Raw genomic sequence first — 22,272 nt, 5'->3', positions numbered from 1 at the left:
ATGGAATGTGCCCTTGATCCGAGTCAACAACCAAACAATTGCTGAATGTAGAAAATCTACCACAGGGCAGCATTCCTTATCGGGCAAAGTGTTGTGGCACTATAGTTTGTGCAGATGCTAAAGCCCTGAGTCAGGTTAGCTCAGAGAGACCTGACACACTGACACACTTTGTCTCAAACCTACTTATGCATGTTCACTTCCCTGATGTAACACTGTCCTAGTTACTCAGCCTAGTTACTCAGCCTACTACTAAACCCAGCTGGGTAGCAGAATGGAAAACACACAAATACATCCACATTGAGTTTGTTTTTATCTCTGCACAAGCAAAAAAAACACAAGTTTCAAATCCTTGTACCAGAGCACCAAAAAGTCAGAACTCATCAAACACAGCACACAATAGCTATTGTGTATTGTGAAATAAAATAAAATAAAGCACATGAGTAGAATGAAACAGAATGAATCACTGTCTTTTCTTTTCTTTTTTTTGTCACTTTCATTAGTTGCTTTACAGCAACACTGCTCTATATAAACAAGGAATCGTTAACATTAGAACAAGTACATTTATATAAACTTGTGCAGCCTGCATTAGTGTCAGGGTCATGCTGTTATAACAAATTTACACACACCATCTAAATAATCTACGTATTCAGCAGTGTTGTGTTATATGTAAATTGCAGAACATTTTCTTGCTGCAGCAGCACCTTTGATTTATAGATTTAGAGTCTTTAAAATTAATATTTTACTTTAATCACAGCAAGTGTATAGCAGTAAGATCATTGACCCAAAAATTACAGAGTACTTTATATTACTTTCAATAATTCCACACAGGTTTAAAAGTAATATACTTTGTTGTGCACAGTATTTTATTGTAGGATCTATTTACAACGTGTTCAGCACGCAGGGAAAACAGGTGAAGGACATGAGACCATGTTGAAATCCATTATGTATTAAGCAATTCCAAGTTTCTTAGCTATGAGGGCCTGGAAAAAGTCAGTTGGCCTAAGCTATCGCATTTTGCAATAGTCTTACCAACAGGTGCTTAGAAACAGAACAAATAGAAGCAATTGTCCAGGAGATATATATATATATATATATATATATATATATATATATATATATATATATATATATGTGTGTGTGTGTGTGTGTGTGTGTGTGTGTGTGTGTGCGTGCGTGCGTGCGTGCGTGCGTGCGTGCGTGCGTGCGTGCGTGCGTGCGTGTTGGTTACGCAAACTGGGTTAAAAAGAAGGACAGACATGCCTAAAAGCAGACAGGACAAGTCTGGGACTGAAATTCATCTGGGAATGAGGGACAGAATGGGAGAAAGTGATGTCCTACTGTGACATACAGCTTTTCTCTAATCATTTAATTGACTGCATTTAGAAAGAGGAAAGAAAGGTTTAAAAATGACATGTGAATGTAAAAGGAACTGTGTACACAAAAAAAGTAAATGTTTTAAGTGGAAATGTCTTTCTTCTGCATAACAAAAACACAGAACCACAAAATGCCCTCTTTGTTCCCTTTTAAAGTATCTAGGGTGTTATGAGTTTTGGACAAGCCACGGTATCTATGCAGCACCAACAAGGTGACATTTCCTAATGATAAAGACAGCAACAGCAGCAGTTCTTTGTCCCTCTCTGATTTAATTGATGTGGACAGGAGTCTGCATATAAACAGGTCAGTAGAAAGTAGGTCAGCACAGAAGGGAGGGATTGAGGGATGGGACGGATGGAGGGTGAGTGGAAGCTAGGGAAAGAGACTTCTGTGAAAGAACAGTTCAAGCCCAGCAAGTGAACACAGAGCTCTCACATTACCTGGCTTGCTCTGTTGAGCCTGCGGTTGTAGGTCAGTGGAGCAGGCCAGCGCTGGAGGACAGAGGCAGATAGAAAGAAGGAAATTGAGTGAAATAGGCATAAAGGGCCTACAGTGTGAGCTTCCTCTATAATTCCTTCCTCTCTTTCCAAAGGCTTCTGGAAGAAGCCACAGAATTGCAGGCATTACGAATAGGCAATTGACACAAGTCAGAGTCAAACATTTGCGCTTAGAAAATGAAAAATGAAATGTAACTGCTTAATAAAATTTCATAATATACCAAAGTAATTGAGTCTTACATCTACTATTAACAAGCTATTCAGTTAAACAGTTACATATAAATGTTTAAAAAAAATAATGTGTCAGAGGCCTCTCAAGAAAGTCAACATTTGTGAAGTATGTGGCATCAGTAACACGTTTATTACATACTGAGGACTGTTTACAATATCAGTAGCTGGCAGCTCGAACCTCTTTGTGCATCCCTACTGCTTTTTGTACTTACTGTGGTGTGTGTGGTGTGTGTGTGTGTGTGTGTGTGTGTGTGTGTGTGTGTGTGTGTGTGTGTGTGTGTGTGTGTGTGTGTGTGTGTGTGTGTGTGTGTTTTTTCCAGAGCTGAACCTTCCCTGGAGAGAATGCAATGTTTTGAAACTAGCCAGAACTGCCATTATGTCTTTTCCAAGACCACTATGAAACCAGTTGGCACTGATTCTCACTTGGAACTGCCACCTTAATGTCACTCTGAGTGAAGCTGCAGTGTCCTACAAATCAATACCACTAAAGTTCACTGAATCACTATAGTAACAATTTTGAATGATATCTGTCAGCAATCCATATGATATGATCTCCTGTACTATAAAGGTTTATATTTAAAGTCTTGGCACATACATCAGGGTTCAAAAAATCTTTTATTCCTTTACAAGCCAATTTGAATGGTTTCAATTACACTGTTTTGAAACAATGTGTTTGAAGAAAATGTGGAAGAGTTTCAAAAATATGTCACTTAAATTTTCTGTTGATTTTCACATCGAGAGAATTTCAGCTCTGGATAAAAACTGTCTGGGGCAGAATTTGTACAAATTCAAAAGTCAAAAGAAAAAGAATGTTCTTGTGGCCAGTGTACTTTTTAGGTTCTAAATTCACCATGACAAAAGGAAGGAGTAAATAAATTAAACAATGCTGTTTGCAACACTTGTTTTTTTCTGGAATGCTGATGAATGGAAAATAACTTGGGGATTTTTTTTACCAGGTGTTACAAGAACATTGTGTTACTATGATGACTGTGAATTTAATAAAGGTATTAAATGTCATGTACAGAATGCCCTAAAAATTGTTCATAACGTTATCGATCTCACTCCAAAAAATTAAGCTTATGTGAGAAAACAAAAAAATCAGCTCATTACAATACTGGTATTTATGATTAGCATTTGTTTTGTTTCAGGTGTGCATCTTCTCAGACTCTGCACTGCAAGTGAAGCTTTTATCTTATTGTGTGCCTAAATAAACATTGTATTCAAAACTGGTTTTCTCAGTGGCACCAAATAGAGCTATTTGAGCCAACATACCTAAAGAGTGCATTTGACTCAGAAAGTAAACCATAAATTGAAAACTACATTATGGAACTTAATTGAAAGTAGGTCAGAAAACACAAAAGAAATTTGACAAGGCCATTGGGAGGACACAATGAGAACTAGAGCTGAAGAGAAATCAAAAGAATATAAGAGGGACTGACCAAGGTAGAGACCATTGGAAAAGGGCAATAATGTGTGTGTGTTTGGGTGTGTGTATAATAATAAATAATATTTTATAAATATATATATATATATATATAATTTTTATTATATTATATTATATTATATTACTTTTGTAACTAGGGTTCCCTCGATGGAATGAGTGGCTGCCTCAACAACACTTTGTGAACGCTTATGCGTTGTCAACGCTCTGAACCTAGAGATGTTCCCCTTTAGGAACTCGAGCTGCGACAACAACGCTTTGGAAACGAGTGTCCAATAACGCCAGACTGACCAGTCCCTGCCTAGTGTGGAAGAGCACAGCTAGGTCAAAAGAGAGAGGGGTCAGGAGTGGCACAGAAAACCAGGTTATTAAACCTGACAAAGTTCAGCGGGGTGGACCAGCCTGCAGCGTTGCAAATATTTTGGAGAGAAATTTAAGGGGACCAAGCCTTAGAGGCTGCCACACTCTGGGTTGTGGAGTGGGGCGACCAAAGGACTCATAGGAAGGCCATAGCAGACCATAACAGCTGCTCCGACTTTCTCCACAGACTCGTTCTGTGGTTGTACATATGTCCAGTGCTAGCACAGGACACAGTCGGTTAAGCTGTTACTGGTCTGGGGCTTGGAAATTAGGAGGAAAGAATGCCTAGAGCATAACAGGTTGTGATCTAGGGTAAAAAAAAAAACACACTATCCATGCCTGAAGTAAACTCCAGGACTGAGGGGGCCACAAAGAGGGCCTGAAATACAGTCTTGACTGTGAGAAGAAATACAGTCTTGACTGTGAGAAACCTCCAAGGCACCTCGGGCAACAGCTAAAAGGGTGGCTCCGAAAGGGCCTCCAAAACGACGGCCAAGTCCCAAGTCCCTCAATTTCATGCTGGAGGCCTTAGCCTCCAGGAATTGTGGAGAAAACGAGTCACCAAGGGGCTTCTACCCAACAACTGCCCAGCAAGGGGGGCATGATACGCCACAATGGCTGTCACATACACTTTTAGGGTGGAAGGAGGGACCCTGGGCAGGACCCTGGGCAGATAAGATTGACATTGGCAGCACATAGAGGCTAAAATCTGATTGGACATTGATTGATCTAACACCCACATACACATACTGGAAGCAGTGTAGCCAAGAGAAACACTATGAAATGAAGAGAATAAACTGTTGGAAATAAATTAATACAATTTCATGGAACAAATATTAGAATTTAGGTTGTAAATGTAGGTCAGTGTTTCTGATAGTGTTTAGGCCAGCAGAGAAGGCTTTGCTGGCTCTAATGGCCCACCACTGCTGTAATCAGTAACATAATGTATTGTTGTCAGTCAGCAGAAGTGCACAAGAAACAGGCTACTTAATAATTTAGTTGTAGTGAATATACAGTATATTTGATATCACTGCTACCATTTAGTTAAAGATTTGTCATATTTACTAAGGGGTTTGTTCAAGATTAAGCCTCTAGTGATGGGATCTAAAATAAAAAAAGAATTTGAAGAGAAATCCACACCTGAAGAGCCACCTAATTCCTAATTAATGTAATCTAATTAATTTAATCTATTGCCATTTTTTTCTTGTGACTCGTTTCTATACACACCAGCTGCCTTTCTGCTCCCTTTTCAACAATTTCTAGCCAAAAGTTTTTAATGGGAGTCCTGCCTGTCAAGCAGTTCAATCTAGTCACTCCAAATGAAAAGGATCCTGTCCTGTTGAAGCTAAGGTCAATCATACTGGTTATATGATGTAAATGTAGATTTGGGGGAGGTAGTAGCTTAGTGGGTAAAGCATTGGAATTTGGGTCTGAAGGATCACGAGTTCAAATCCCAACTGCCATTCCTGGGCTCCTGTGAAAAGCCCTTAGCCCCATGGCTGCTCAGGTGTATGAATGGGATAAATGAAATTCACTCTGGATAAGGGCATCTGCCAAATGCCATTAATGTATTGTAAATGGTTTGTTAACTGCCTGTATATTTAATCACTTTGCAACTGAAACATGTTTATTTATGTATACAATCCACATTAGTTATTACATCATGCTGTTTTCATTTTTAGATGACCACATGTGGTGCATAAAGTAATTTGGTTGTGTTGTGCTCTAAATCATTAAGCAGTGCAAATTTCCAAGCTTCCATAACATTTTAGTACTAATAATTTTCCTAACACTTGAAAACCATCCTGAAACACTCAAACAGCCCTAGGTAACAGCATACTACTATGATTATTGTCTGTATACCAAACTTGCAGTCCAACTTTATTTATCACAGAGAATAAATCTTTGCATTAATTTTAGTTAGTTTAGTTTTTCTCTTAACCATTACCTTCACCTTATAGAGTAAACACTTGTTGTGCTCGCGGTTTCTTGCTTTGTGCTTTGTGTTTTGTGGGAATTCCTTCTTCTAAATTTCTTGTAACCATGTATCCCAACAAAGTAAGTTCTGGTGACAATGCTGTTAAGAGGAGAATGATGTCCATTTAATTAAAGCATGAAATTATTGAGAAACATGAACAAGAAACATTCTGAAATAGTTGCAACTAGTCGTGCAACAGCGCTATTTAATGACACTTGCCTAACTCGTTTCCGAAACATTCTGAAAGAGAGAATGAAACAGACCTACTTGGACAGAATTATTAAGAAAAGGCCTTTAGTTGAAAGTGAGGAAAGTGTGGTGAAAAAGCCAAAAACTAGTGAAAGCGAAGACTGTGACGAAAATTAAGATAAACAAAAAACGTTGTGATATCATCATCATCATCATCATCATCATCATCATCATCACCTGTTTATCATCATCTTTTCTCTGCTTGTGTTCTATATGGTGGATGTTATGCCTGGATACATTTAATAGGTAACAAAATGTGAAATTCGTTTTGTATTAATATGTTAATTAGGGCTGTCAAAATTAACACATTACTGACATTACATAACATTAATAACGTGTTAACGCAAAATCATTTTAACTGCACTAATTTTATTTCTGTTTATTTGCAAATTTTTATTTTTATTTTTATTCAAATTGTAAATAAATAAATATAAAAGAGACGAAATTAAAACCTGTAGCACAACATACATTTAATCACAATGTCCTTTCTATATATATATAAACTCCACCAAAAAATAATTGTTAATCATTAAATATTTGTTATGTATTGACAATTAATAGTTTTGATTAAAATTATAAATAAATAAATATAAAAGAGGCAAAATTATAACCTGCAGCGCATAACATATATTCACGACGTCCTTTCTATACTCAGATATATATAAGCAAAGCCTTCTCTGCTAGCCTAAACACTACATTTAAACCTACATTTACAATCTAAATTTAATATTTGTTCCATGGAATTGTATTAATTTATTCCCAACAATTTGTTCTCTTAATTTCGTAGCATTTCTCTTGGCTTCCAGTACATGTATATGGATGTTAGAGTTTTTTGTCCAATCAGATTTCAGCTTCTATGTGCTTCCATGTCAATCTAATCTGCCCAGTGCCTTCAAAGTCTGTCCTGCTGGCCCTTTTTCTCATTGAGAATATTACCAACAAATCTGTTACTTTAACCCATCAGATTTCAAATCCGCCTCACAGGGCAGCTAGCTGGCCCAGAATAGCGTTTTTTTTTTTTTTCGTCCTCTGATTGGTTGGTCAGAGGGAAACTGTTACAGCCAAGTTCGACTGGCAAAACACATATGTAGCTCTGTACACATAAATACATCTGAGTTAGACTTTTTATGACTCTGGAGGAAAAGAAATTAATTTGGTCTCAGAGATACTTAAAAAATAATTTTTTTTAAGAAAAGCTAGACATTGTGAGGTGTTACGCGATAGATATGGAGGCGGAAGTCGGAATATCAGCAAACCGTGTTTATTAACGAAAAGGCAGAGCCAACACAAAATACGCGCAGAGATAGGGATAATCCAGTGGTGCACTCCGGGAGCGCGGCCCACAAAGTCCTAAACTGGCGAGAGGCAGTTCGTAAATAATATCCACGGTGCGTTACGCAGGAAGCACGGCACGGAGGCAGCGACGGAGAAGCGTGGGTAGTCCGGGGTGCGCTTGGGAAGGTAAACGCAGCCGTGGAGATAGCGAGGAGTCAGGGAGGAGAAGGTACGTAGCGGGATACGCATACGCGAACACACATACGACCATGAACCTACAATAACGGACGCCGAGTGCGGGAGAATGTGGGGGCTTATGTAGGGGCTGGTGATGAGCAGAGTGAATGAGAGCCAGGTGTGTGTGATAAGCCTGACGGCGTGCAGCTCCGTGTGGGCGGGGCACGCACGGGAGAAGAAGCAGGGTGCTTCGGGGAATGCAGGTTTGACAGCCGCCGAAGGGGGCGTGGCAGGTGGATTCCTGACCCATCCATCCAGGGCCGAAGGGGACCCGGTAGGCATCCTGTGGAGAACCAGAACGAAACACAGCCTTCGGCGAAGACTGGAGGTGGAGAGACGCCCTCAGCGGAGACAGGAGGCAGAGCGACGTCCTCAGCGGAGGCCGGAGGCAAGAGAGACGCCCACCACGGAGACCTGGAGTGGAACGATGCCCTCAGCGGAGACAGGAGACGGAGAGATGCCCACCACGGAGACCTGAAGCAGAGCGACACCCTCAGCGGAGACTGGAGGCAGAGCGATGTCCTAAGCGGAGGCCAGAGGCAGAGAGACGCCCACAGCGGAGACCAGAGGCAGAGAGACATCTACCATGGAGGCCTGGAGTAAAGCGACGCACTTAGCGGAGACCGGAGGCAGCGAGACGCCCTTTAGAGGAGACTGGAGCTGGAGCAATGTCCTCAGCGGAGGCCAGAGGCAGAAAGACGCCCACAGTGGAGACTGGAGGTGGAGAGACGTCCACCACGGAGACCTGGAACGGAGTGATGCCCTCAGTGGACACCCGGACCGGCACAACGAACTTGGCGACCACCGGAGGCGATTAACGACGCTTACGGGCTGGAAGACCTCCTGGATAGAGACGGAGCGACACCCCTAAAGGTGTCCCGAGGATGACCATGCTTTCAGCCGAGTCCTGAGGCCAGACGACGCCTTTCAGGGAGCTCAGGGTTGAAGCGGCACCTTGAGTGGGACTCGGTTGTGTGACGTCGCGTTGGCAGGAGCTTGGGCGCGAGACGACGCCTTGGGAGGAGCTCGGGAGCGAGACGTCGCCTTGGGAGGAGCTCGCAGGCCTTATGTCGCCTTCGGGAAAGCACGTATGCGGGAGGTCGTCTGCAGAGGAGCTTGGGTCTGTGGGGTTGCCTTTAGAGGAATCAGGGACCGCAACATCTAGATCAGGTGGCTCTGGAAACAGCATGTGGCTGTCAGAGGGGCCTGGGACAGAGATGGACCTCTCCACAAGGCCTTCACCCACTGCTTCCTCTTCGGAGAGGTCCAGTTGAGCGGTGGTACCTCCACCAAGACCCGGGCTGGTGTCCTCGCTCTCTGAGGGCCTTGGGACTGCCAGGCCGCCCTTACATGCTCCTGGAGGCTTGACGTCACCTCCAGCTTATGGACGAGACGTTGCCCTTAGATGAGCTAATGGACGAAACGTCACTAGCGGATGAGCTCTGGGACGAGACGTCAATCGTCAGAAGAGATCAAGAGCGAAACGTCGCCCGGAGAGGAGGCGGCAGTTCGACGTCCCTTTCGCGGCCCTGTGGCTGAGCTGAGTGCTCCTGTAAGCTCTGGAGCGAAGCTGAGCTCTCCTGAGGTCCTGGAGCAGAACTGAGCTCTCCTGGAGGTTCTGGAGTGGAGCTGAACTCCCCTGGAGGTCCTGGAGCAGAGCTGTGCTCCCCTGGATGTCCTGGAGCGGAGAGGTGCTCTCGGGGACACACTGGAGCGGAGAGGTGCTCTCAGGGACACACTGGAGCGGAGAGGTGCCCTTGGGGACACACTGAAGTGGATAGGAGCTCACGGGGACCAACGTTTTGAGGAAAGGAGCTTGGCTCAACCTGGGAAAGAGTTTGTTCTCCATCTCAAGACCAGTGAAAACGAGCGGTAACACTGGTTTACAGCCTCTGAGGAGCATTACAAATTATGAGTCTGCATCTCTGGTGAGTAGGTTGGATTTAATTATAATGTTTATGTTTTTGTAATTTTATTAAACAAATATTCATTCTAAACGGCTCCAGATGATGTACTTGGCACAGTTGCGTTGTTGTGTAGAGGTTTGGAGTTGTCTTAACTGGGTTTCTTGCTTTAGTAAAATGGTATTTACCCTCCATACACGAAATAGTGATAGTGGTACAGTATTAAGAGGTGGATTAAGTTGGGTAAGTCTTCACTGAAGGCCCAGGTACCGAATGTATATACAGTGAGGAAAATAAATATTTGAACACCTTGCTATTTTGCAAGTTCTCCCACTTAGAAATCATGGAGGGGTCTGAAATTGTCATCGTAGGTGCATTTCCACTGTGAGAGACATAATCCAGAAAAAATCCAGAAATCACAATATATGATTTTTAAACTATTTATTTGTATGATACAGCTGCAAATAAGAATTTGAACACCTGTCTATCAGCTAGAATTCTGACCCTCAAAGACCTGTTAGTCTGCCTTTAAAATATCCACGTCCACTACATTTATTATCCTAAATTAGATGCACCTGTTTGCGGTCGTTAGCTGCATAAAGACACCTGTCCACCCCATACAATCAGTAAGAATCCAACTACTAACATGGCCAAGACCAAAGAGCTGTCCAAAGACACTAGAGACAAAATTGTACACCTCCACAAGGCTGGAAAGGGCTACGGGGAAATTGCCAAGCAGCTTAGTGAAAATAGGTCCACTGTTGAAGCAATCATTAGAAAATAGAAGAAGCTAAACATGACTGTCAATCTCCCTCGGACTGGGGCTCCATGCAAGATCTCACCTCGTGGGGTCTCAATGATCCTAAGGAAGGTGAGAAATCAGCCCAGAACTACACGGGAGGAGCTGGTCAACGGCCTGAAAAGAGCTGGGACCACCGTTTCCAAAGTTACTGTTGGTAATACACTAAGACGTCATGGTTTGAAATCATGCATGGCACGGAAAGTTCCCCTGCTTAAACCAGCACATGTACAGGCACGTCTTAAGTTTGCCAATGACCATTTGGATGATCCAGAGGAGTCATGGGAGAAAGTCATGTGGTCAGATGAGACCAAAATAGAACTTTTGGGTCATAATTTCACTAAACATGTTTGAAGGAAGAAGAATGATGAGTACCATCCCAAGAACACCATCCCTAGTGTGAAGCATGGGGGTGGTAGCATCATGCTTTGGGGGTGTTTTTCTGCACATGGGACAGGGCGACTGCACTGTATTAAGGAAAGGATGTATTGCGAGATTTTGGGGAACAACCTCCTTTCCTCAGTTAGAGCATTGAAGATGGGTCGAGGCTGGGTCTTCCAACATGACAATGACCCAAAGCACACAGCCAGGATAACCAAGGAGTGGCTCTGTAAGAAGCATATCAAGGTTCTGGCATGGCCTAGCCAGCCTCCAGACCTAAACCCAATTGAGAATCTTTGGAGGGAGCTCAAAGTCCGTGTTTCTCAGCGACAGGCCAGAAACCTGATTGATCTAGAGAAGATCTGTGTGGAGGAGTGGGCCAAAATCCCTCCTGCAGTGTTTGTAAACCTCGTGAAAAACTACAGGAAACGTTTGACCTCTGTAATTGCAAACAAAGGCTACTGTACCAAATATTAACATTGACTTTCTCAGTTGTTAAAATACTTATTTGCAGCTGTATCATACAAATAAATAGTTAAAAAATCATACATTGTGATTTCTGGATTTTTTTTTTAGATTATGTCTCTCACAGTGGACATGCACCTACGATGACAATTTCAGACCCCTCCATGATTTCTAAGTGGGAGAACTTGCAAAATAGTAGGGTGTTCAAATACTTATTTTCCTCACTGTATATGTATATATGAAATCCACCGAAGAATAATTCCTAATCAGTAAACATTTGTTATTTAATGATGTGCCTCTTGCCTTTTAAATCAAGCACCAAAATCCACCATGACACACGCAAATCACCATCCTGGGGTCTACAAATTCGCTGGTTCATTTTGGGTCATTATTTCCTCATAACGCAAAAACTAACTCTTTTTTTATTGTACACATAAGAGCAATAGACCATTCAAATCTGTAAAGGGTCTACTTTTATTTGCATACACTCATAATAACAACAAAATGCTGTGCTTTTGTAAAATGATGAAACAGACATTGTGCGCTCTCTGCCGTCTCTGTCATCTCGATTCACAGACAAATAAAACAACCTGAATCTCAATGAATCCTTTCCTCACACACATAATAAATATATAAATAGAAAGCTCGAAATGTTCTGTATAGGGGGAGTGGTGGCTCCAGCAGTTAAGGCACTGGGTTGCCGATCGGAAGGTCTGGGGTTCAAGCCCCGGTATCGCCAAGCTGCCACTCTTGGACCCTTGAGAAAGGCCCTTAACCCTCTATGCTCCGGGGGTCCCTTACGAGGGAAATATCAAGGTCTGTGATGTCGGAGTGACGTGGGGCCGCCTTCCCGTGGGCTCACCACCTGCAGGAGGGACCATAAGGGACGGTGCTGTGAGGATTGGGCAGCAGTCGAAGGCGGGGGCTTGCTTAGACTGCTGCCCCCGCGACCCGAATTACGGATAAGTGGGAGAAAATGAATGAATGAATTAAATGTTCTGTCCTGATTTACATATCAGCTTGATGATCTACATAATTTAAAACACCATAATTACTTTAATACCTTTACAAGAACATTTTGTGTTCATGCTCAATGTTGAGTTTGGTTTCACTAATAAAAAAACTTACATTTGCATTAAGCATTCATATTTGTCCATGCTTATGTTAATTAGAGTATTTAAAACATGAAAATAATTAATTAAAGGTACATTAAGAACAGATAAAAACGTGCAAATAATTGTGAGGTAACTCATGACAATCATGAGATTAATCGCGATTAAATATTTTAATCGACTGACAGCCCTAATATTAATATGATGTGAGGTCCAGTTAGCAAAGTGACACTAAAGCAGGCTATTTTTTACTTAAGTACATGTCAGAGCCCAAACATCTTTACTTTATCCTTAGTAAAAAAGTATAGTCAGTACTTCAATTTTTTAAACATGAGTATCTGTACTATTTAAGTCAAGGATGTGTGTACATTTGGCACCTCTGTCTGCAACCAGGACATTAGCAACAGAGCCTTCTAGTCCTATAAGTTGTTAGATGTTCGATCCTTGAATCGAACAAGAGTCTGGCAGCCAAGTCAACAACTTGATCTCTTGAACTTCAAACGATTCCTGGATATTTTTTCAATAATGCAACACTCATTATCCTCCTAAAAGAAACAAATGCAATTAGGCATTAAGTTTTCTTTGAAGGTGTATACCTGGGCTGGTGGTAGGTGGTCCGTGCCAAAGTAATATCCACAAGAGTCTCAAAAGCCAAGGTTCCTTGAAGAGCATTGCCCAGAGCATCACACTGCCTTTGCTGGCTTGCCTTTTTCCTATTGTGTATCCTGGAGCAAACCCAACCACATTCTTCCATTGCTTTCTATTGCTCCATGGTCCATTGTGGATGCTGACTTGCTCACTGTATGCACTTTAGGCAGTGGACAGGGTTCAGCATGGACACTGTGACCTGTCTGCAGCTAAACAGCCCCATACGCAGCAAGCTGTGATGCACTGTGTTCTGACACCTTTATATCATAGCCAGCTTTGACTTTTTTCTGCAATTTGTACTACAGTAGCTCTTCTGTGGGATTCGACCCGATATGTTAGCCCTTGCTCACCATGTGGATCAATAAACTTTGGGCATGCATGGCATGTCATTGGTTCATTGATTGTTCTTTTTCAGACCACGTTTGGTAAGTATTAACAACTCCACACTGGGAAGCTTGTACAAGATGTTGTTTTGATTTTTTTCTGACTAGCTATCCCAATTCGACTCTTGTCAAAGTGGCTCAGATTCTTACACTTGCCCATTTTTCTGCCTCCATTAGAAGAGCTGACTGTTCACTACCTGCTTAATACATCTCTCCCCTCAACAGGTGCCATTTTACATAACATAATGCTATTCAAATCACCTGTCAATGGTTTTAATGTTATGGCTGATTAGTGTTTACAATGTGCAAAATGTGATTATTGAATTTGTTCATGTACATTAAACTCACCCTCCAATCCTGACTTATGCAATGATGTGCATACCTATGGCTATTAACTATACCTGTTGCCTGATATGAGTGCTGTTCACTAGTCCTATAGCATAGAGTTTAGATACCTATTTTAGACCACTAAACTTTTATGGCTTTCCACCTAAAGTTGGAGCATAAATAATTTGATTTCAACATTCCTATTTTATTTTAAATGTTAATGTTACAAACTGACACCAAAAACATGTTGATGATCAATTGAGCTGGAAACACTAGATGTACATCTTCCTAGTTTGCAGTGTTACATTTCTAGAGAGCTACACCAGATTCCAGGTATATGTCAACATTAGAGCTCTATCCCCCAGAGCAAACAGGAAAGACAGATAACACAACATGTTACTGTGTGTTGTGTAACCCCAGGCTGTGTGTGTGCCAATATGAACAAAGATCTTCCTGCAAAGCTAGTTTATCAAGTGCTTGTGAGTTGTGTGTGTGTGTGTGTGTGTGTGTGTGTGTGTGTGTGTGTGTGTGTGTGTGTGTGTGTGCGTGCGTGTGTGTGTGTGTGTGTGTGTGTGTGTGTGTGTGTGTGTGTGTGTGTGTGTGTGTGTGTGACTCTACCTTTGTTTTTCTTCTCCCATTTCCCCAATTGTGGCATGAATTAAGGTCAGTTGACCTACATGGGGAAAGCACAGACAGAGGATAATTTATAATAATAAATCACATGACTCCATAAAGACATGCTACTGTCTAAACCTGCACCATTCCCTTATTTGAGAAGAAACCCCCTTGGGATGAATTTGACTAATAAACTACCTGACCACATTGTGTGTACAATAGCACTCACAGACACACCCTATAAACGCCAAATAGCAGTTAGAACAGTTTATACACATTGGCATAGCAACAGGTGTTGTCAAGAGAGTAAGACACCGAAAAGGATAGAAGCCTAGAGTTATGACTAGTGTAGTTCAGGGTTCTTGATATGTTTTTTTAAAACAGATGATATATTCATGTCATAGATTTGTAAAACAGATAATAAATAGATAAACTAAATATAGCACTCCTAGTATGAAAAAGAACACTTAGATAATAGCTGCATTGTGGGTCAAATCAATCTTATAGCACATCATGTGGTAAGCACCAACTGCTAAAACTTTGCCAAATCAGTCACAAAGGAAAATTCCCCTGCAGACACTAAATGTCTTGTGTTCACTATGTAAAACGTATTGCTTGAGGGCTGACCAGTCAAGCCTGTGACTAAATCAGAATGTAGGTCACCTCCAGCCCAACCTCCTCCTTCTCCTCCCCTCCCTCCAGCAAACGTCTTTACCCAAAGTGCCTAGAGCGAACCCGTTCACCATGGTGACGAAAGTTCAAGCCAATTGCAACGCAGCCTGATTTGGAGAAGGCTGAGTTGAGTAAGAACCAGACAAACCAGGCCATTCTAGCCACCATAAGGCCCTCCTACTTCCACTCTCTTTACCCACTCACATGCAGTCCCTTTCCTCCTCCCTTCCCTCTCCTGCTCCTCACTTCTGAGGAACTCAGCTGTGTTTTCCACGAATCTGTGCAGTGCTTCGATCTAAGCCACGTGTCTTTCTTTTTATATTACAGTTTGCCTTAACAAGGAACCTTCGCCGAGCCTTTATCGGAGTGTTCAACGCGTTCCTCATCATGCCGCTGACACTAACCTGGGGCTATGGGTGCTAGACAGTGTATGCATGTCAAAGACAAAAGCTCCTTATAAGGACGTGGGCACAAAGGCAACACGTGTGGTCAGAAAAGAGTGGGTAGAACGACAGAAAGAGAAGGAAGGCAGGGGAGGGAAAATTGGGTGGATGTTTTCCGGTGCATGAAAAGGAATGCTAGCACTTGTGTTTTGGGGGGCCCCATCAGCTGGCCATGTCAGTGCCTGGGATAAAGACAGGCTTCTTTTTATGAGTCTGGTGGTCTGGTTTTACTCATATATACACACATGTACACACACTACACTTGGTGGCAAACAAAAAGCATTGAGTGTTCAATCCATAAATGTAACAAAACGGCTCCTAATGTCAGGAATATATTACTGCTTTGGAAAGAGAGTTTCTTTTAAGAAACTGAGGAAGATCAAAATCGATGGTCAGGGTTAACATTCATTAACAGGGTAAATTAACATTCTTTTAACACATATTTCATATGCCATTGAACGAATGTACTGTTTAACAGTAGCAAAACCTCCTTTATTTTTTATTCAAAATTATTGGCTAAGTCCAATAATAACAAACTTCCAGTTATAGGTTATAAAGAGAAATTTCTTGAAAAGATCCAAAAAACATGAATACGTTACTACACAAATACCCCTAAATCCTATTTAAGGGCATAGCTGTAAGTACACTATGCCAAATTTGCATTACATTTATAGAAATGACATAAGCAAGTTACCTTGGTCTATGTTTGGGTCTTGGTATTATATGCCCACTTTACATTTTTACCCCATCCCAGGACCCAGGACCACTGAAGAGTAGCTAAAAGCTAAGCTATTACAACTATTCAAAATGAAATAGCATGGCTAATAGTTCATATAATAGTGTAAAGTCTTGACTCTGTCTAGTGTCTCATTTTCTCATGCATACTTGAACAAAGTATGGTGTTTGATTTCAGCTTGAAACCAGAGCCTAATCACACTAAAAACCATTGGCAAGGTTCCCCTTTTGAGTACAGCAGGAAGTCTCTGACAAAGCCCTGGTATTGCCACAGTAATTTTCAGATGAAAGCAGCTAAACTAACGGACAAGCAGTGAAGGTCATTAAGTGCTAGATAAGATAAAGCATTTGATCTGCATTCATTAATGTGTTGTGCAATACCCAAGACCAAAAGATGGGCAATAACTGGAATAACCTCATCTTGTAATCTGCTCTCCATGGTGAATAATTTTTAAAAGATTTGCTAAAGGGGGTCCAATGCTGCCTTTTGCCTTGAAAAAAAAAGGTAAAAACTATATAACAGGTACAAAGCCAGAGTCAATCAACTTGAAATTTTTAACTTTTTTTAACCTAATTTAACTACCAGTTTCTACCCTGTTTACAGAGTGATTTCAAATAAACCTGATCGATGACTAAGTCCTGCTTTTCTACTTTTCAATTAGTTTATTACATTATTGATTTAAAATTATTTAATTCACAAAAACAGTCCTTGGTTAAATCTATAATATTTGGTTAATTTGGTTACTTGGTTAATATCATAATAATCATGATGATGTGTTTTGCGAAGGTAATCATCAACTAATAGTTATCGCTAACATAATCAGTAACACCATCTTCCAGAATGGGGAATGCAAATGCTTCTCTGGCAGATGAGCTAAATAACGTTTATGTTCATGGCTGCAGCTTTCGGTGATAGACGCTGAGAGAGCCGGAGTGGTAAACGCGTTCAGCATCTCATAGCATAATCTGAGGAGGGCATTTAGGAGAGTAAATCCTAGGAGAGCAGCAGGACCAGCATCATGGGTCAGGTTTTGAAAGCCTGCACTGACCAGTTAGCACCGGTGTTCACCTAGATATTTAACCTCTCCCTGGAACAGTCTGTAGACCACTTCAAACAGCCAACCATTATTCCTGTCCTGAAGAAAAAACAGCCCGCCTGCCTCAATGACTACCGCCCTGTAGCTTTGACCTCAGTAGTAATGAAGTGCTTTGAAAGATCTTTCAAAGATTACATCACTGCTTCACTACAAGACACTCTGGATGCCAAAACGGCTCTACCGAGGACGCCATTACATTATGCGAAAATGCTGTTTGTAGACTACAGTTCAGTGTTTAACACTAAAATTCCCTCCACACTCACCTCTAACCTGGAGGTTCTGGGACTCAGCCCACCCCTGTGTCAATAGAACTGTAACTTCCTGACAGACAGACCACAAGCTGTTCGAGTGTGCATACACACCTCATCCTCCCTTAGCATTAGAGCTCCTCAGGGTTGTGTTCTGAGACCTCTGCTGTTCTCAATGAAGACATATGACTGTGTGGCCACTGCCAACTCCACTATCAAAGAGTTTGCTGACGACACTGTTGTGGTGGGCCTGAACTAACAAAACGGCCAACCCACAGCAGATTAAAAACCTGGAGAAATGGTGCCTGGAAAACAATATTCTCCTGAACGTCTGCAAGACTAAGGAGTTATTATCGGACTTTAGTACAAAGAAAGATCAACCGCTAAAAATCAACATGACCTTAGTGCAGAGGGTGGACAGTTTCCAGTGACATGAAGCCATAACCAACATGGTGCTGGTATTCACAGTTATGCATATATTAAGTATGGAGACTTTTGGGAAGACTTTTTTCATCATTTGGGAGAACCAGGTCATAAGCAGACAAATGGATACAATAGAACATTCTGCTGTTGGCTATTTTTCTCCTTATTTTTAAAGTTCCATAACTAGTAGACCAGTGTTCAGTTTGATTAGTCCAAATATATTCATTACATCTACTGTATTTGTTTGACAAAGGTGAAGGTTTGTAATTGTCTACTTTATTTATAAAATTTTATATTTATTAAAAAGAAATGTATATATATATATATATATATATATATATATATATATATATATATATATATATATATATATATATATAGAGTAGCCACAACATACAACAACAATAGAATTAGTTAATCAACAAAAGCTAGTCAGTCAACAATTGATAATAAAAAGTTGAGAGAAAAGCTTTTGTCCTAGCCTGCATTAGCTGACTTCGCAACATATCATTATATTATCCATTGGACGGTATATGACAGAAGACATAGCCAGAAGTCTTTGAGATAATGTCCACTGTTAATAGTGCAATATAAATAAAATTGTAATTAAATTTAATTGAACTTAATTTTATGACATCAAGAATTTTTATTCATGTTAATCTGCCTGAGAACAAAGGTAAATATTGCTAAGCATTATACAGGCTAATTATTGTATTACTGTGCTGGTTTAAAAAAAGGTGGACCAAGTAAGTAGCCCTCTCTATATTCCGACTCCATGGCAAAAGTGAACTCAGGCTTAATAGCGTTGCACAATCCCAAAGGCTTACAGGCTTAGTCATTTCTTTTTGGGCCAGCTCATAGGTTTATGACATTCTGAAAACTGTAAGAGCTATCCAATACATTTTCCTAGTCTATAACCATTGCACATAAGAGTTTACATTTTACATACCTCAAGATGTAAAAAGCAGTCCAAGCATTTGAAAATTCCACAAAATGGATTGCATAAAAGTAGCTGCTTTAAAAACGGGATATGCATTGAAATATATATATAAAATGTATAAATAATAATGTATTCTTTAGTCCAGCCTTAGATAGATAGATAGACTACAAGAAATCATTATACAGTATTTACATTTTAAATTCCTCACTTACTCCAAACTGTCATATTGTATATTATCTGTCTATATTATCTCAGTTGCAATAATCTAAACATTGCACTTAGATGACAAGACTATAATAAGCAAATATACCTCTACAATAGTAACAAAATGTATTTGTAAAAAAACATCTACATGTTAACACACTTAATCAAAGAATTCGAAAAGAATGGTTCCTAGGAATGATCAAATATTTTTTTAATATGCTGCCAGGATGTACACATTTCCCATGAGATGTCTTACTCTCGCCAGTGGTGGACAGAGTTCATTTGTCTCGGTGTTAAAGTGCATATTTCTTTCTGTGTTTTTGGTGTTTCAAAGCCCACTTTTAGCTCTCTCCTCTCTCTTTTTTATTGCATCAGCAACACCGACTCAATTACAAACAAGTCATTCATAAGAAGACATTTGATGGCACCTGTATTCATAGCACCCGGTTTCTAACTAATCAAATCTTTGGTTTGTTAATCATAAATATAATAATAAATTATGTGTCAGGCATTGATTCATGCAATGGTATGCAAAATCATGATCCTTCTAAACAGCTACTTCAATTAGGGTACATTATTTGGCAATCAAATATTTATTTATCAATCATTGGACACCTATTTGAAAGCTGGCAGCCTGCATGTTTCTTACCTTTGCCACCTTCTCCCATATGGATCAATTTTCTGTTCTGATATTAACAAGTCTGGGTAAACTACTGAGTGGGCACCAATCAGAGGCTGCATGTTTATGATGTCACCATGTAGACTTCTCACAAAGTATTTTGAAGTATTATAAAACTAAAGAAATACTAAATACTAAAGTATTTTAATGCAAAACATGAAGCCATTTTCATTAACCCTATTAAATAAAAATTGCAAAACCCTATTTTATTTTTAAATATGTATTTGAAATACATGTATCAAGAGCACAATTGGGCCATTCCCAGACATTAAAATGTATAGATAAGAAGGAATTCTATAAAATGATTATATTATATATTTTAAGTGACAAACATTGAGGCAGGAATCTGCAAGTGGTCTTGTTTAATACAAATAAACATATAATAACTCAGATATGGTCTGGATTTAATGCAGATACTGAGAAGATCCCAAGAGGATTATTGGTCACCAGATAAATCACAGGTTTATTACAGTAACTATCATGTTTCCCTCTGAGCATGAACATGGTCAAAATATTTAGCCCATGTTTATGTTTAGAATTCACAGCTGCTATTAAAAAATATTCGTCTTCGACAGGATTATTGGTTACACAGCAACTTTGAAACTAGATAAATGAGCAAAAAGTTGATCCTCTAACTAAAAATAGTTGTTTACTTTCTTTGGACTACTAGAATGCATTAGCTAAAGTAGTTTATTCACATAAAAATGGCTAATTAGACCTAGAATTGTTCGATATATTCTTTATTAATTACAGCTGCTAGAAAGTCTAAATATATATATATATATATATATATATATATATATATATATATATATATATATATATATATATATATATATATATATATATATATATATATATATTTTAAATATCTGTTGTACATTAAAGAATCAGCCAAACTTGGTTTCTGGATTGTAATAAACTATTTACCCAAGGAAACCCAAGCTCATCAGTCCCAGATGACAGGATGACAACAGGATGTGCTTTAAAGAGAAATAGTCGATGAAAGAATGGTGTGATGTGGACCTGAGGCAAAATTCTATTGAAGGACAACATTTAATTATTTTTATCTGTTAATTTTTGCATTTAATGTGGTGGTATGTCCGTGAAAAACACGTTTCTTCCTGCTATCGCTTACATTATAGCGGCTATAAAAAATTATTCTCACAACAGCCTCTGTTACTTTTCGCTCCTTAAGTTGCAGAAAAATGTAGCATGTCATGCTATCGTGTGTCCTGGAAAAAAAAAACAATAAAAACAAGGAACTGACTCATATAAAGCACTGAAATATTGATTTTTGAAATTAGTCTATTTGAATATGCATTCATTAAGTTAGCATACATTAGTTGTTATTCTTCAAATGATACGGGTTCTGACCATGAAATAAAATAAAGGAAGTTTTCAAATTTTACATAAGTTCATTCTAAAATTGGAATAGAATTTAAGAACTTTATATTTACCATTTTTATTTTGCAGCAAAATACCATTTTATTTTTTTGTAAACTGTAAATTGTCATTTGAGCAGTTTCATCAGTTTACTGTAAAATACTAGAAAACCATAACATAGTGGTTAAAACATGTATGTTTTAAGAAGGAGCAAGAATAGTACTTTTACTTTGTTTGTCACTTAAATGTATTTGGTTTTTTTTGTTTTTAATTTTTTTTATTAAAGCACCTATTTTAGGCAAAGACAAGCTCTCTTTAATATAAATTTACATGCTAGCTTAGTTTAGTCAAGAAATGAAATTTCTCTTTCGCAAGAGTCTTTCTGTGTTTTATTGGTCGAGATGGCTGAATCTGTGTAAGTGTGTTATAGGAAGTTGTGGCTCAGTGGTTAAAATTGAGCTACAGAACAAAAAGTTTTGTGAGGTTAAATCCCAGCACTACCAAGCTCCTGTGTTTAAGGTGCTTGAGCAAGCTTTATCCTGACAACAATGCTAAATTACTGCAAATGTTACTTTTACACTGCTATATAACTACTATATTCACGCACTATATGCATACTAATCTAGTATCCCAGTACAGAAGTGCTGCCATCTGTTTGTTTATAAATTATGAGCAGAAGGGAATATAAAGAAGATGATCAAACGAGGAAGATAAAACATGAATACTGATGCAGGACATTAAGATACTGTGTGTGTTTGTGTTTTTATCTGTGCCCCCATAGAGTGTGTGTACACTACATTGCCAATAGTATTGGGTCACCTGACCTTTCCTGCTATACAGTATGTGGTTCTTTTCCAAACTGATTTTACAAAGCTGGAGGCACTCAATTGTACGTTTTGTACTTTAGATGCTTTTGTCAAGTTTTGTATTCACTTGAATTTGGAAACCCAAACTTGTTCCAGCATTGCAATGTCCATGAACTTATTGAAGATCTGATTTTTGCTTTGGAGAGGAAGATCTTGGTTGGACTGCTATAGAGCTATCATCTCATCCCTACTGAACACCTGTGGGATGAATGTGAATGCTCACTGCACCCCAGACCTCCTCACCCTACATTAGTACCTGCCTTTCATAATACCCTTGTGGCTGATAAACACACATATCCATAA

At 39.7% G+C, this 22,272-nt stretch overlaps 1 long non-coding RNA gene across 1 annotated transcript; it reads right to left on the bottom strand.

Annotated features, from left to right (window-relative positions):
* Positions 1 to 925: 925 nt before the first annotated feature.
* On the bottom strand, positions 926 to 19,712 carry LOC310739796. The gene is made up of 4 exons (XR_014537494.1): positions 19,688 to 19,712; positions 14,280 to 14,334; positions 1,815 to 1,865; positions 926 to 980 (listed from the first exon to the last, which is right to left on the bottom strand). It is a non-coding gene; the product is annotated as an uncharacterized lncRNA (long non-coding RNA).
* Positions 19,713 to 22,272: the final 2,560 nt, after the last annotated feature.

Source organism: Silurus aristotelis (assembly GCF_946808225.1).
Source record: "Silurus aristotelis genome assembly, chromosome: 17".
NCBI lineage: Eukaryota > Metazoa > Chordata > Actinopteri > Siluriformes > Siluridae > Silurus > Silurus aristotelis.
The sequence above is the reverse complement of the archived record's forward strand: the minus strand, read 5'-3'. Positions and strand labels throughout refer to the sequence as shown.